We start from the raw sequence: 17,939 nt of genomic DNA on the forward strand, positions 1-17,939 counted from the left end.
GATCTTTGCACTAGCTTGTCCCTGTTCTTGGAGCCTTCTTTACCGCCTAACAACCACCACTTTCTTTTCATCTCAACTCTAAAGTTATCAAGCAACACTTTGCTTACAACTCTCATCTAGTGTCAAGTGCCAAATTATTCTTTATCACATATCTATTATTTTAATAGTATTATTTAACAATCTCTGAAATTATAATACTGTTCATTTACTTGTTTGACAATTATCTGTTTTATTCATTACTACATTTCTAGTTGCTAGTACAGTGTCTGTCATATCTATGTATCTCAAAGTATTAAAGTCAATTTTTCAAATGCTGACTCTATGTGATGTGACAGACATATACCATTTATCATAATAAATCAAACTGCAGTTTAAGATAAGTTTTAGGAGAACCTATATATAATAATATATGATTTTTTAAAAAACCACATCAAAATATTGAGAAGAAGGGCAATGAGGATTTGGGGTAGAAGATAGCAGAGTCTCAACTTCTCACTAAAATGCATGAGGAAGGCTGAGGCTAGGACTCAGTGGCAGAGCACTTGCCTAGCATGTGCAAAGCAGTGGGTTTGATTCTTAGCACTACATAAATATGAAACAAATAAAATAAAGACATGCCGTCCATCTACAACTACAAAAAAATAAATTAAAAAAACTAAAATGCATAAAGAGAATAATGATAAATGTTCATATTTTGGGAGGTGATTTTTTCATAGATTGTTTATATTGCTACATTACTTATGGCAGATTTTCCTCCTCAACTCTTTTCAAGTATGTTCGTATGAGAATAGCCTTGGCAAAAATAGGTAATATCTCCATTTGGGGAAAAGGGCAGAATGTTTTTTTGCTATCAAGGTTAGTAAAGATAATGCCTCCCTCCAAATTACAGACAAACTAGTTTGCCAGAGGCTCCCTTTATAATACTGGAGACTTCCTAAGCTCCTCCATTGTGAACCACCCCACGATTGCAGCACCCACCTGTGAATCTACATTGTTTCCAAGGGTTTCTGGGGGAGTGTCACAGGATGCTCATTCTGCCTGTAGGGCCAGGAGGACTCAGTTTCATCATCTCTGACACAGGAGTCTTTTGTCTTCCTGCAGTACATATAACTGGCTAACTTGTTAGCTTGTGAGCTAGGTAAATTTTCAGAACTTTTAAAGTTCTTTACACAGCAATACACTAAGCTGCTGCCAAGAGAGAGAGAGAGAGAGAGACCATACTTAGTTGAATCCAATAGAAATTATCATTAGAATGTCATTGGTGGGATGATTTTTAAAATATATTCCTGGGTTATGCATTCTATGCATTCCTCCCTATGTACTTAATTAAATCAGTATTAATTACCCTACATTCTCCTGTTGTTTGCTGCTATTATGAGTTTCAAAGCCTCTGTGTATCTTTGTGACAATTAGAAGTTACTTCTGAGAAGTCCAAAGCTTGAACGTGGACCTTCTCTTTTCCATGTTCTCTGCCTGTACTTTTTTTAAAATGATGATTTCCTTTAAAATAATAATCCCATAAAGGATTGTTCTGGGAATTCAATATGTCAATTTTTATGAAATCTGAAGACCTATCTCTAGAGCATCACAGGCACCATCTAAAATTTGCTAAATTTAAAAGAAAACATAATATTATTTTTAAGTAAAAACAAAATTTGAAAAAAAAGGATGTTCTAATATTGTTAGGCTTTCTGGAAAAGGTATTTGAAATTTTCTTCCATTCCCATAGCAAGCAACCACTAAATATCCACAAAGCATGTACCCATGTCATGTCATGCATTTACTCTGTACATCTTACTCTTTAAGATGACCTAATCTTTAAACTAGTCTTTATTTCATAAAATAAATACATTTTTTCAGTATACACTCCATGCCAAAAACTGTTCTAGGTACTGGTCACTTGGCAGTGTGCCAAACAGACATGACTTTCTATACTTCAGTGCTTAAATTCTAGTGGAGTGAGGTCTTACCTCGGTGCTTACACATCCCTGATGTCTCTTATAAAGGACACCAGTCATACTGGATTAGGACCCATCTTAAAGGCTTCATTTTTTTTAAACTTAGTCATCCCCTTTAAGAGCTAAATTCCAAATACAATCAAAGTCTGAGGTATTGGGTTTAAGACTTCAATATATGATTTGCAGGGGCAGGGTGAGGGGGTTGAAACCAAATAGCCCATGATATCTCTTTTACAGATAGTTTGGAATTAAAACCTTGTTTTCATCTTCTTGAAACTTTTTCTCACACAAAGTAAATGAAGATCTGTAATGGAACTGGTCCATGCTAGGCTGAATTCACACACAGTACCTTGTTTTCAAAATTGTTAATTGCCAATTCCTGAAGTTGCAGCTGCTCCATGATATATGCGGAGTGGCATGTGCCTAGAAATTTGCTGATGAACATATTACAAGTGATGGATAAGGGAAAGAAGAGTAGTTTCTTTTTTGTCCTTGCCCATTAGAGCTCTACAAGGGAACACACCTGGTACCTGCATTGCTGTGGCCAAGACAACTGTCTGAGAATTGCAAGCTCTTCCCATACAACTGCTGTATGGCCGTGTGTGTGTCTGTGTCTGTGTTTGTGACTATGTTGCCTGCTTGAGACCTTCATATCTAATTAAAATGACTAATGGGAATATATGAAGCCTCTTTTAGAGACTCATATTAAGACTCACATTAAAGTCTTATTTGTCTATTCTGATCCTAAAACCAATTGATATTAGAGGGCAGGTAGGGTGCAAAGGGGGAAGAAAAAGTAGTCACAGAATTTCAACAAATACATTGAATATTCATCAAGGACAAAACTATGGCTTTTTCACACATGACCAAAGAAGCAGCATTTAAAAATCATGAAAGTAATAAATTGTAAGATGCAGATTGGGAACTATAGGGGATTCAGCATAAAGCATTCGTGAGGCATACAAATAATGAGATTAGGGAGGAAAATAGGGGTGGAGACCATTGAGGGTTCTGTAAGGCAAGTCAAGAATTTGTATCCTGTTTGTAGTCATGGCTTGTCAATTTAATTGAGAGGCTTGTGGTTGAAGAATCTCATAATCAAATGCGTTTTCTTGAAAATGAATTCCAGTGGACAGATGACAAACCTTTTAGTGCTTTCTTCTTTAGTACCCAGAGACAACCTTCTTCTGAGATACCATGAAACCAAGGTACTGTAATCTAAAACATTGATTTCATTGTGTGCTTTGGAAAGAAGATGTTTACAAATTATTCAGTGCAGGAAACAGGAAATAAATATGAATCTTCAGTTCATACAAGGTGAGCCTACCTGGGGTTCTATGCCTTAAGCCCTGGGGTGCTGCTGATCTCAGGTAAATATAAAGAGAAATTTTACCATGCGTATATCAGGAGACATGTGTAAGGAAAGATGCTTATTAATAAAGCACAGCCAAATCTGGGATCAACCGATGTGTTCCTCAATAGGAGAACGGATAAGTATTTGTGATACACTCTTACCTGAACCACAGATATTTAAATGTTCCAGAAAGGACTCAAACACACAATGCAGAGTGAAAGATTCAGTTACAAGTTTAATTTACTTCATAAAGATTGACAGTGTCTATGTAAATTTGTGCAAAGCTATGAAATGTTTTGTAGGGATACACAGATTTTCAAATATAAAAATGGTCTGATTGGATACTCTCCCAGTTCAAATCATCATGCGGCTGCTTCAAAATGGAAAGTGGGGGAAATTAACTTTGAGACAGGAAAACAGGCTTCTATTTTATTTCTAAACTCTCAAAACATGGCAAAATATACACCTACTTACTCCATGGTGGTAAGTACATACCTTACCGCCATGTGTTTCCTTAAATCTCTCTACTTTTCTATAATAAAATATTTCCAAATTCATTTTTCAAGATTTTTTTTTCTCATTGATGTATATTATGCTTTATACTTTACTCTGAATTTGTTTATTGATTTTTCATAACCACCTGTGATTAGATGGAAATAAGTGAGCACTTTTTTCCTTATTTCATTAACCAAGTCCCAAAGAGGGGGAGTGCCTAACCCTAAATTTTTCTGAAAATTATTAAAAGCTGAGATAAAAGTTTAACACCAGTATTTTTGAAAATAAAGTTAGTACCCTTTTCACTCTCCTACAGGGCTCCTATCAGTACTGGAAGAACTTCTGAACTTCTTCACAGTCAACAAGTAACACTAAAAGATGATTTAATGTTCTCCTTCTCCTTTCTGTACTCTACATTGTGTTTTGTTTGTTGAGAATATTAGAGAGCTAAGTTCTCTTGAATTTGGGTGATGGCTCACAATGCAGTGGATGAGGACCTTGCCTTGGCTTTGAATTTCAGCTCTGTCACTTCCCTACCCATGGGGACTTTGCAAGTCATTTATGTGTGCTCTGTATGCGTTTCCTTGTTGGTAGCTTGGGGAAAGTGATAGTACATGGGCATACGGTTATTGTTAATGAACTGGAGGATCCATTAATGTGCTATCGGTCCTATTGCAACTGTCACAACATGGGATAATAGAAGAAAGTTCCACTGTACAAAGTCCAGTCTAGTAAGGAGAAAGCATGAAATTAATCTCTGGGTAAACTGGTTGATGTCCTTTGTTAAAGAGCTATCCAACCTGTGGAATCTTAAGAAGCAGACGAGGAAGACACACCTTGAATAGATTAGCAAGAACACATTACACTGGTACAAAATTAAGCATATGTTCAAGTGAATTAGGCTTCATTTAAAAAAAAAAAGTGACACTACCCCTATGGGGAGAAGAGGAAAAATAAATGAAGTTGCTCTTCCCCTAGAAAAAGGGGACAATATTTTATTATTTTGACCAGTTGACCTTTAAAAATATTACAAGTCTATTCTACAGTCCATGTCACATAATGTATCCTACAAACACATAAAAATGTATCAGAGGCATATTCAAAGCCCAGGCATAAATGTGGTGCCCGAAAAAGCTAATTATGGCTTTGTGAAATAAGTGCGAAGAGCAGGTAGCAACACTCATCCCAAATTCTTCATTAGAGTGAGCATTAGAAAGCCCAATTTGGAAAAAAAAAATCAATGACATATATTCAAAGATGGAATCAATAGTTTTTTGTTTTGTTGTTGTTGTTGTTTCAATAGAGGCTGTGCACATTGCTTTTAGTACTATTGTAGAAACAGTGTCACTTCTATCTCAGTCTGATCTTCAAAAGCAAGTGACCTTGTTTGGTTTCAATAGAAAAATCTCTCATGAATTTGCATGGCCATGTTAGCTGTATAGTGTTGATTGCAAAGATATAAAACCAAATAATGCCATAAAACAGCCCTTTGTGCACATTGCCTTTTAAACTATTTGCATAAAGATGGACGGTGCATTGCTATGTGTATATAGTTAAACTCCAAATTCAAATGAAAGTATAAAGTCCTACTTAGGTTTCCCAGAGTTCAAAAAGAATAACCTATGTAACAACCTCACAAAGCCACTTAAAGAGAAGAAGCAAAATAAAGCATATCAAATTTGTAGAAAATTAGCATCTTGTTTGTTTGTTGGGTATTGCATGCAATATTCAAACAAAAACTTGACACAGGAAATATCTTTTATATGTAAGAAATATGAAAATAAATATTGTTGACACACTGTGTTTGGGATAAACAAGCAAAACTGCTATGTTTGTCAAATAACTCTCACATATATATAATGAACATAAAATTGAAGTTAAACAATCAACTATTAAGGCATAAAATACTTATTCATTAGCTCCCTTGGGAAAAGAAAAATACCACTGCATGTGATTGGAGATTTCTTCTCATATCTAATTGCCTCTCTCTCCCCTCTCTCTCCCCTCTTCTCCCATCTCTCTCCCTTCTCTCTCCCCTCTCTCTCCCCTCTTCTCCCCTCTCTCTCCCCTCTTCTCCCCTCTCTCTCCCCTCTTCTCCCCTCTCTCTCCCCTCTTCCTCCCCTTTCTCTCCCCTGTCTCATTGAGCCCAGAGGACTTCATGCATGCTAATCAAGCACTGTCTCCTCTATCTTCTCTATCCATGCCAAGTATGTTCACATGATCTCTATTTCATTGAAAAGTTTGTGGTTGTTAAATATGAACATTAAGAAGTTAGTACTTTTTCAAGAATCAACAAATGGGATAGTATCAAACTAAAAAGCTTCTTCACAGCAAATGAAGCAATCAAGAACGTGAAGAGAGAGCCTGCAGAATGGGAGAAAATCCATGCCACCTACATCTCAGATTGAGCATTAATCTCCAGGATATATGAAGAACTCAAAGAACTTAACCTCAGAAAAACAAATACCCCAATCAGTAAATGGGCAAAGGAACTGAACAGACACTTCACAGAAGAAGAAATATGATTGGTCAACACGAATATGAAAAAATGTTCAACATGTCTAGAAATTAGAGAAATGCACATTAAAAACATACTGAGATTTCATCTCACTCCAGTCAAAACTTATCAAGAATGCAAGTAACAAAAAATGTTAGTGAGGATGTGGGAAAAATAGGTACACTCATACATTACTGGTGGACTGAGAAGTGGTGCAACCATACTGGAAAGCAGTATGGAAATTCCTCAGAAAACTTGGAATAGAACCAAAATTGACCTAGTTGTCCCACTTCTTGGCATATACTCAAAGGACTTAAAATCAGTATACTACAGTAATGTAGACACATCAACATTTACAGCAGCTTAGTTCACAATAGCTAACCTATGGAACTAACCTAGATGCCCTTCAACAGATGAATGGATAAAGAAAATGTGGTACCTATATACAATGGAATATTACTCAGCCTTAAAGAATAATAAAATTATGTCATTTGTCAGTAAATGGATGAAACTGGAGACTATCATGCTACATAAAACAACCCAATTCAAAATAACCAAAGGCCAAATGTTTTCTCTAATATGTGGATGCTAACTCACAATAAGTGGGGGTGGGTGGAGGGAAGAATAGAAGTTCACTGGAGAAGGATGTAATTAGAACGATAGTAGAATGAATAATGAAACAGACATAACTTTTCCTATGTTCATATTTGAATACACAGCCAGTGTGACTCCACATCATGTACAACCACAAAATGGGAAGTTATACTTCATGCATGTATGATATTCAAAATACATTCTACTGTCATGTGTAACTAATAAAGAACAAATAAAAAATAATTTAAAAATTTAAAAAGAAGATAGTATTTTAATTATATTTGTATAATTAGAATTTAAGCATATTTAATCAAATCTTTAGCATAGTTTAAATAAATATATAGTTTAAATAAATGTATAGATAATCCACATATTTATAATCCACATGTTTTACTATTGACATTATAAAGCAGTATTGGGCAAATAATTCTGGTTTTCTTCCTTCCAAAATGTTTTGAAATAAGAGCTGCTTTATTTCATATGCTTGGAGAATGTACTAATTGACTTTCTTTTACTCTGAATTAGCCACAAAGAAAAGACCCACAAGATGGGCCACTTGCTTTAACTTCTATCATAACCAAGGACCAATGTGCCTCTCCGGGATGGTTTTTCTTTATTTTATTTTCTAATAAGGGATTTGATCTTTGGTAATAGTGTCCGACCTCTGATGTTCAATGGCACCAAAAGCTCTTTTGGAGATGACTGAAAGATGGATCACTCTAGGAACCAAGGAAAAGCTGTGCTGGGTGGCATACCAGATACCCTGACCACTTGAATCAGAATGGTTAGAAGTAAATTTTAAAACACATTTTATGTAATTGAAATAATCAATGCATTAGTAAGATTTCTATTGCCACTTTTCTCTATAACCACTAAACTCTCTTTCATTGCAAAACTCTGAATTATTTCCTATAGGTGATGAATCTGCAGGTGAAGTAGTACCAGTAGTGAAAAACTAACACAAGCAGCTCTCTGTAAATGTAAAGAACTCTTCCAAGAGCTGTAAATAAGTTATATTCCATTTATGCATAATGTGTCAAAATGCATTCTACTGTCATGTATAATTAATTAGAACAAATAAAAAGTTTTTAAAGTTCATTTTATTTAGATCTCACAAAAGCCCTTTCAAAAATGTTATACTAGCATATCCCTATGCAATGAGTCTAAAACCTTTCAATAATATGCATTATCCATTAATATTTGATACAAATAATATTCTTATACAAAGCTCATATAAATCTGCTAAAAAGCCACCAAACTGCTTGAATTTCTTAATATTCCCATTTAAAAGTAAACGACACTTTTCGCTAACAAGTCAGCAAAGACCACAATGTAATCATTCCATTCCTGTGAGAGGAGAAGGAAATGGAGATTTTCCAGCTTCTGATGAGAGCAAAAGGCCGTAACTTTCTGGAAAGTGATTTGTCAATAAATATTAAGAGCTTTAAAAATTGTATGTTGTAATATGTGTTCGTCAGTTTTCTGTCTCTGTGACAAATACTTGAGATAAGCGACTTGTAAGGAAGAGAGTTTTATTTGTACTCATGATTTCAGAGGTCTCAGTTTATGGTTGCTTGCTCCCGTTGCTTTGGTCTGTGATGCCTTGGTACCCCATGGCAGGAGAGTGTGGCAGAGGAGGCTACTCAGACATGATGGCTGGGGAGCAAAGGGAGAGAGAGAGAGAGGGGTGGGGGGAGAAAGGGGAGTCCCAATTGACCCCTAGGACAGAACCCCAGGGACCTGACTTCTTCCCACTAGACCCCAATTCCTATAGGTCTCACAACCTCCTTGTATAACCACAGACTGGTAAAGTGATGCCTCCGGCACATGGACCACTGGGAGAAATTTAAGATCCATAGAAGAATATTTTAGGACCTTCTCCAAAAGAGACAATTAGAAGTATACCTATTTCAGTGCATGGTTGTTTATTACAGTGTTACATGTAATTTCAAAATAATTTGAAAAATATAAAAACTGAAAAGTAAAATATGGAGGATTCATTTTTTAAAATATTAGAGTAAATTAAAATCAAATCTACTTCTAAATGTTTGGATTTTTACAACAAATTACAGTGTCATAAAAAATGAAAAGAAAGTTTATGTTAAGATCTCGGGCTGCTGTTGTGGCTCAGTCATACAGCCCTTGTCTCGCGTGCCTGAGGCACTGGGTTCCATCCTCAGCACCACATAAATAAATTAAATAGAAGGATTGTACCAGTCTACAACTAAAAAAAAAGTCTTGAAAAAATCTCAACTGCATATAAGTATATATCTATACACACACACACACACACACACACATATATATATATATGAGCAAAATTATATGTAACCACAAATTAACTATAAAGTACCTTCAGATGGAGTCCATTGGAATTATGATCAAATGTATTCTAAATTCCCATGTGATGACCTATGCTAATTTACACTATCTCCCTATTCCTTGGAATTTTTCAAATTCTGTACCATTTCTTCTCTAACATGTCTTTCCATGTACTCTTTCTCCAAATTTATTGATGTCATTTCCCTTGCATCAAATTAAAGATAAAGCCCAACCTTTTCACCTTTTAACTCACCACCCCCAAATACTTCTCTACAATATCTGTGAATATCTTAGCTTCAATAAACTTTTGAGGGATTGGAGGGTGGGTAATCCCTGTTACACATGGATACTTACCCTTCCTCTCCTATAGTCCTACCTTTTTTTTCCCCTCAGGGATCATGATCATGTTTATTATTATTATTATTATTATTATTATTATTATTATTATTCAAAACAATACAATGCTCTTGACATATCATATTTCATACATTTGATTCAAGTGGGCTATGAACTCCCATTTTTACCACGTGTACAGATTGCAGAATCACATGGGTTACACATCCATGTTTATACATACTGCCATACTAGTGTCAGTTGTATTCTGCTGCCTTTCCTATCCTCTACTATCCCCCCTCCCCTCCCCTCCCCTCCCATCTTCTCTCTCTACCCCATCTACTGTAATTCATTTCTCCCCCTTGTTTCTTTTTCCCCTTTCCCCTCACTTCCTCTTATATGTAATTTTGTATACCAATGCAGGTCTCCTTCCATTTCTATGCAATTCCTCTTCTCTCTCCCTTTCCCTCCCACCTCTAGTCCCTGTTTAATGGTAATCTTCTTCTCATACTCTTCCTCCCTGCTCTGTTTTGAGTTGCCCTCCTTATATCAAAGAAGACATTTGGCATTTGTTTTTAAGGGATTGGCTAGCTTCACTTAGCATAATCTGCTCTAATGCCATCCATTACCCTGCAAATACCATGATTTTGTTATTTTTTAGTGCTGAGTAATATTCCATTGTGTATAAATGCCACATTTTTTTATCCATTCATCTATTGAAGGGCATCTAGGTTGGTTCCATAGTCTAGCTATTGTGAATTGTGCTGCTATGAACATTGATGTAGCTGTATCTCTAGAGTATGCTCTTTTTAGGTCTTTGGGGAATAGTTCGAGAAGGGGAATAGCTGGGTGGAATGGTGGTTCCATTCCCAGCTTTCCAAGGAATCTCCATACTGCTTTCCAGATTGGCTGCACCAATTTGCAGTCCCACCAGCAATGTATAAATGTACCCTTTTCCCCACATCCTCTCCAGCACTTGTTATTGTTTGACTTCATAATGGCTGCCATTTTGACTGGAGTGAGATGGTATCTTAGAGTGGTTTTAATTTGCATTTCTCTGACTGCTAGAGATGGTGAGCATTTTTTCGTGTATTTGTTGATTAATTGTATATCCTTCTCTGAGAAGTGTCTGTTCAGGTCCTTGGCCCATTTGTTGATTGGGTTATTTGTTTTCTTGTTGTTTAATATTTTGAGTTCTTTGTATACTCTGGATATTAGGGCTCTATCTGAAGTGTGAGAAGTAAAAATTTGTTCCCAGGATGTAGGCTCCCTATTTACCTCCCTTATTGTTTCTTTTGCTGAGAAAAACAAACATCCTTTCTGGAGTTAACAACCAATAGAAAGGAAGGAAGGAAACTTCACTCAGCTCCAAGGAGAACTACAGAATTGTTTGTAAAGTTAACATTTTGAGGCAATATTATTTTAAGTATGACCCCTGGGTAATAAAACACTTTTAATATAATATATCCACCAGAAAAAGTCTCTGCAAAATAAACCTGTCAGAGATAGATAGGGAACATAACCATCAGGAGATATTTTTATTTTTTGATTTATTTTTTTTATTGTTGGTTGTTCAAAACATTACATAGTTCTTGATATATCATATTTCACACTTTGCTTCAAGTGGGTTATGAACTCCCATTTTTAGCCCATATACAGATATACACAATGGAGTATTACTCTGCATTAAAAAATGACAAAATCATAGAATTTGCAGGGAAATGGATGGCATTGGAGCAGATTATGCTAAGTGAAGCTAGCCAATCCCTAAAAAAACAAATGCCAAATGTCTTCTTTATTTTTTGATTTAAAATATAAGATTTGCAAATAAACATAGATACTTGCAGACTGGATTGTCTACACTTTAAAAGGAATTAGTATTAAGAAAGCACATCATAGTGCAGATTTTTTATCACATTTTATCACAATGAATGATAGTGCTTAGATTGGTAATCTTTGATTAGGGAAATTTTTTTAAGACCAGTCTGAGTGCCTCTAAAGTTTTTATCTCTATAACTGCAATTTTTTTTGTTGTTTCACTTTACAAATGTGTACGATGTCAATTGCTAGTGTTTCTGAAGATTTATTTATCCAGGAAAGGAAGTACTTTGACTCATAAAGGCAATTTATATTTTAATTACTAACTTGGCATAACACTTGGTCACACTGCCAGCGCTATAAAAAATAATACCAATTATTTAAGTTATTAAAAATGTGAGGTCAGGAATTTCTCAGATCACTAATTATTTCAGGTTGTTTATTTCAATTTTATTTTAAAAATTAATAGAAGTTCAAGTGCAATCAAAATAGGCAGAAAAAGATTATTCTCTTGAAAAAAAATTCTGGCATCCCTGAATGCCAGCTTTTATAGAACAGAATTTAATATAAAAATAAAACAACTCCCAACCATTTATGCTCACTGTAAGCTGAGGAATAGGATAAGCAAATGGGACTTTTGCAGGTAATAGGTTTTGATTTTGAAGTAAACATTACTTACAAATTGTTTTATGTATCGTAAGGTCCCAGGCACTATGATTCAAAGGGAAAGCACAATATCTATTGCATAGTCATTCTCCTTAAGAGATCCATGACTAATTTAGGGAGGAATCTATGATAAAATGTAAGTATAATCCTTCATGATAAATTTAATGAGAGAAGTATGACCACAGGATGGTGAGAACCTCAAGTACACTAAATGGTCAGAAAGACAAACGTCAGCCCAGAAGGACTGATGAAAATAAGATACCGGGGAAGGATGACCTTCCAAAAGGAAAGGAAAACATAATCAGATGGAAAAGAAAGCTGAGTCCCCAAACATGGCTTAAAACCTGTTGCAACATGGGTATTTTCCAACAACAGAGGCTAAGGAAGGAGACAGAAGTCCTCATGGAGTCATTATCCATCCACTGAGATTATTAAATGGCTGTCTGTCAAATCTACATGAATAACAAAACTAAAAAAAAAACAAAACACGGTTGGTTGCAGACTGGATTCATAAGCCTTGGCCTTGTTCCAACTCTTAAGATATTCTCTCCAGAGATATGGAAAGTGGCCAATGTTCCACATGAAGCAGATTAAATATGCAAAAGTAATATATGAATTTTCTCTAACATACTAGTTTTGCAATATTATTTGGAAAAGGTTTTAAGGATGATTAAGTTAAATCATTTTCAACAAAATTAAGAGGATGCGTATCTGGTCAGTAATTTGAAAATAAGATAATTTGAACCACATTACCATATTAATAGAAGAGAGAAAGGAAAAGAGCAGGAGGAAAAGAAGAAAAAGAAAAAAAAATAACACCAAGAATGAAAATTTTTAAAAAATCAATGGGCAAATTAATTAAACAGCCACCTCTCAAAAGAAACACAGCTGGCCAAAAACGATATGAAAAAAAATCCTCAACATCTCTACAATCAGAGAAAGGCAAAACAAAACTATACTGAGATTTCATCTCATTTCAGTCAGAATGAAGCCATCAAGAACGCAATAATAAATGCTGAAGAGGAAGTAGAGAAAAGGAAACATTTTTACTCTGGTGGGGAGGGTTGTAAATTGGCACAACTACTATGGAAATCAGTATGGATATTCCTCAAAAGACTAGGCATGGAACCACCATTATGACCCTGCTCTACCATTCCTTGGTATTTATCCTCAAGAATCAAAGTCATCATACTATAATGATACATGCATACCTATGCTTATAGCAGCACAATTCATAATAGCCAAACTATAGAAGCAGGCTATGTGTCTATCAATGGAAAATGATGAAGAAAATGTGGTCTATATGTACAATAGAATTTTATCCAGCCTAAAATAAGAATAAAATTATGTGATTTTCAGGAAAATGGGTGAAACTTGAGAGCATTATGTTAAGCAAAATAAGCCAAATTCAGAAGGTCAAGGGTCATATATTTTCTCTCATATGTGGAAGCTGAAGAGAAAAAAAGAAGAAGAAAGGGGGTGTCTTATGAAATTGCAGTAAGACCAGTAGAATAAAGAAAGGGGACCAAGGGGAAAAGTAGAGAGGAACTGGGGAACAAAATAAATATAATTATATTATTCTTTTGTATACATGTACAGAAATGTAATGATGAATTCACTATTACGTATAATTATAATGCACCAATAAAAATTATAATCTGAAAAATAAGTAAAGTTTTACAATGCATAATGTACTTATAATTTCATTGTAGAAATTTCAGTGTGTAGAATATTTTAAAAATATAATTTTAATACTTCCTGATAAGAAATTACAGCTCAGAAGACTAAATAAGTTTCCCAAGGTCATAGAGATAAAAGCAAAGTGTCAGAGCTGAGACATCTATCCATCTTTTTCCCATGCCCACTATAGCAATTCATGTATGGTAAAGGACTGCTGAATGCATATTTGTTACCTCCTAAAGAAACATCCTGGACCTATCTGGTTTATTGTTATTTTTCCCCCATTGGAAATTGAACCACGGGCCTTGGGCATGCTAGGTAAACATGCTGCCCCTGAGCTACATCCCCACACCCCGGGGCCTATAGGTCTTCAAATATCTCCTGCATCTAATTCCTTTACATTTTTGTAACTGCATCTTCACGGACATTTGTTCCTTCAGCCCCATCAGCCATGAGTTAAATGGTGTCAACTGTTTAAGTAACAGAGAAAAGGCTCCAGACACAAATCCTAACTCACACAAGTTCTAAGGACACAAAAATAAAACCTTGTATCCAATTACTCAGCCATTCTGGACATATCCCTCTGAGATGCAGCGGATCGTGGGGTTGAAATGTAGGAACAGAGTGTCTGGGTTTGAACTTAAGGAGGTAATCTGAATACCCAATTCTCTCATCTGGAAGTGAGGATACGGAGTGTATCTATTGAAATATAATTGTGCTAACTTATTTTAAGCTCTTCAAAAAGTCAGTGCTTTTAATAAATACTATGCATAATACATCTTTATTACAATTTTACTTTACTATATATCCTGCAAATGTTGGAAACAATTCACAATTTTTATAGCTATGGAGACATTGGAGATGGTGGCAGGGCGGGGGAAGTGAGTCTAGTAATTTTTACTAGTGAATTATTTATTCCAATTGGGACTTTTAGAAATATTAATTTAAAAAATAACAGTCAGTAGAGCCATTCTAGGTCAAGAGAGTAAAAGCCCTCAGAGTGACCCATCCTCAAGAATGAAAAGCTTTGGGTGAAACTGAACATCAAAGATTGAAAATCATTACCCAAGACTTAGTCTCTTATTAAAAAGAAGAGGAAGAGGGAGGAGGAAGAAGGGGAGGAAGAGGGTGAGGCTATAATCCCAGAGAGATTAGATAATTTGCCCAGGGTGATGAAATATGTTCATAGAATTGAATTCAAGTTTTCTCCTCCACTCTCTGATCTTCTCATTGCCACACCATGCTGTAGGTACCCACATGCACTGCGATGTATCAATGCAGCAGCTGCAGTTTATGTATGGCAGAGGACTGATGAACATATATTTGTTATCACCTAAAGGAACATACTGGTCCTGTAGTTTCCTCCTCTTATCATTGAACCTATTACATGGAGGCATTTAATTATCATTATTGAAGCAACATTGTAAAAGTGAGTAAAAAACTTGAACACAAAATGCATTTTGGCAGGGAGGAAAAAAAATTATGTAAATAATATTCTTCCTGGGAATATCATAAAATTAGTATATTAGTGATAATTTGGGGAACATTTTAGGTGATTTAAACTATTCCTATAGATCATCTCTTAGTCACCTTCCATGTTTCCAGAGAGAATTTCTTTAGAACTGGATTGGGGCCATGAGTTTATATATCCACAGTTTTGATTTCATTTATAAATTTTGTTCTACTTATTAGAAGTGATATTTCTTATGCAATTTCACCTCTATCTGCTAGTATATGATGCCTATATCTTATCATCAGTGGAAGGAATATTTGTACTTGTCCAAAGCAATTAGCATTTGCAACAACAAAAAAAATCCATTTGATTGGAAACAGTATGAATGCCAATATCAACAGAAGAAGGTGACAGGAGACAGGACAGAGGTAGAAATCAAAACATTTTAAATTCAGCATAATCTGACTAAAAAGATTTATCTTCTTTCTTGTTTTCTTTCCTTCCTTCCTTCTTTTGGCATTAGAATAGAATCACTGAAATCTCATGTTATAGTTAAAACACACTCACTGCACCGAACAGAAGAAGGGAAAATTCTCCCATCATCCTTGTGACCCATGGTTGTACCATTTCTGAATATTTTCTAAGTACCCTTTTAGTGTGGGATCCAGTAATGTCAGAACAGAAGCAACCAGTTTGTGCTATGTGGCCAGGAATAAATGACATTTGATTATAATGTGTAAAGGACACATGGCATATCTAAAATCTAGCTCCAGAAGGGATGTCCAAAATGCACTTTAAAACAAGGTGAGGGAGACGGGCCTGGCAAGGCTGAGCTCGGTGCAGCTTCAAGGAGAGAAAGCAGCTTGCATTCTCTTCTGCCTCCTGTACAGTTGCTTTCAGAACCACAGATATATTATCTCTGCTGCTGGCATAAAATTTTAAAAGTTGATTGAGGAATCATTCTTTTGCAATGCAAAATTCTGTTTTCAAGTAGCAAATCACAAGGATTTTTCAGAAAATCTATCAAAGAAAAGAAAATGAGCTCTCCATTGGAAAGTAGTTAAGAGTCTAGCAGTATGATAATTTTTCATTATTTTCATTACTAAAATAGATATAAACCAAATCAAAATCGAACAGAAATTTGCTTCATTTGATAATCTGTGACAGTAAATCACTTTAATCCTTACCTGTGAACTTGATTTAATATTCACTATATAGGGCCATAATTATTCTTTTCTCATTGTTACAACTCCGTATTTTTTAATGTTTTCTTGCTCTTAAAACAATGACTTTGTCTAGCAACTATGAATGTCAAAGTAGTTTTCCTTCAGTTTTAAGTGGAGACACTGTGTTCTTTTTCTGTTTGTTTCAGCATTTTGCAGGGAAATTTAATCATGTTAAAAATAAGAAAACCTTTCAGATTTTCAACCCATAAAAAAAAAAGGTTAGAGATACTTAAAAAATAGAAGTGCTTACTTCAAAAAAATTACAGAACTCCTGAAATTATATTCTCTGTACACAACAGAATTGAATGGATCTTCCTGGACAATAGGTTAACCTAAGTGTTCCATTCCCCATCTGTAATGCGATCGGGAACATATAAATGTGTTTTGTTTTCTATCGATTTGTTCCTCTTATCAAGTAAAGATTTATGCCTTGTTTTCCAAACAGCCTTGAGATGCAAACTGCTTCTTTGATTCCAGATATTTCAATAGACCCATACAGAAATCAAATGCCTTGTTTTCTTCAAGTTCATCGCTGATGTCAGGGCATTTTAATGTCACTTTTAGATCCATTAAAGAAATTAAACAAATTATCATACATCCACAAGCCAGAGACTTAAAAAATATATATATATCAATCCAAACCTTAAGAAATTGGGCCACAAACCAAAAAAAAAAAAAAGACCAAGGCCATTTTGATTTATAAATTTCATCTGTATTGGGTTCCAGGAGTTATTAGTGAATTGTGAAGATAATTGAATTTCTTTCTATTTTGAAAATGGTTTTCATAATGTTTATTTTCTATGATGACCTAAAAAAATTAAATAATGTGTTGTAATGCAGCTTTAGTAATGTGTACAGAAAAACACAGCATTCTTCTAGTTGAGATGTCAACCATATTTTCCTTCCCCCAGTGTAACAACAGCTGGGGGAGCACTTCGTCCCCTTCCTACACCCAAGTCTAAGAGTGAAAACTTGAATAGTAGAAATGAGAGTCTCCGTGCTTCACCTGCAGCAGGCAAAGCAGTCAAAGCCTCACTGAATTCGCAGTCAAGACAGAGGGAGTCTCCTTAGCCAGCCTTAACCCTTGGAAAGACAACAAGGAGGCACTAAGACAGGAGAGATTCTCAATTGCTGGAGCACAGAGGCCAGTGTTGAGGGAAGCTGTGTTGTGTGTGTGTGTGTGTGTGTGTGTGTGTGTCCGCACACACGTGTGTAGAGATAAAGACAGAGAAACAAAACCAATAGGATATATGTATATATAGCAGGAGATAAGAAATTGGCTGAGATAATTAGGCAGCTGGCAAGTACCAAGATCTGCTGGGTGAGTTGAAAGACTGAAGATCCCGGGGGGTGCCAATGTCTTGGTTCCAACACAGAAGCAGAAAATTAGCTGATATCCCAATTTGAAAGCCGTCGGGTGGGGGGAATTCTCTCTCACCTGGAGGAAGGATTACCTTTTTGCTCATTCAGGGCATGAACAGAGAGGTTGTAGTCCACTCACACTTGGGAAGGAAAGGTGCCCTATTCAGTCTACCAATTCTTA

The sequence above is a fragment of the Marmota flaviventris genome, chromosome 4 (genome assembly GCF_047511675.1).
Source record: "Marmota flaviventris isolate mMarFla1 chromosome 4, mMarFla1.hap1, whole genome shotgun sequence".
NCBI lineage: Eukaryota > Metazoa > Chordata > Mammalia > Rodentia > Sciuridae > Marmota > Marmota flaviventris.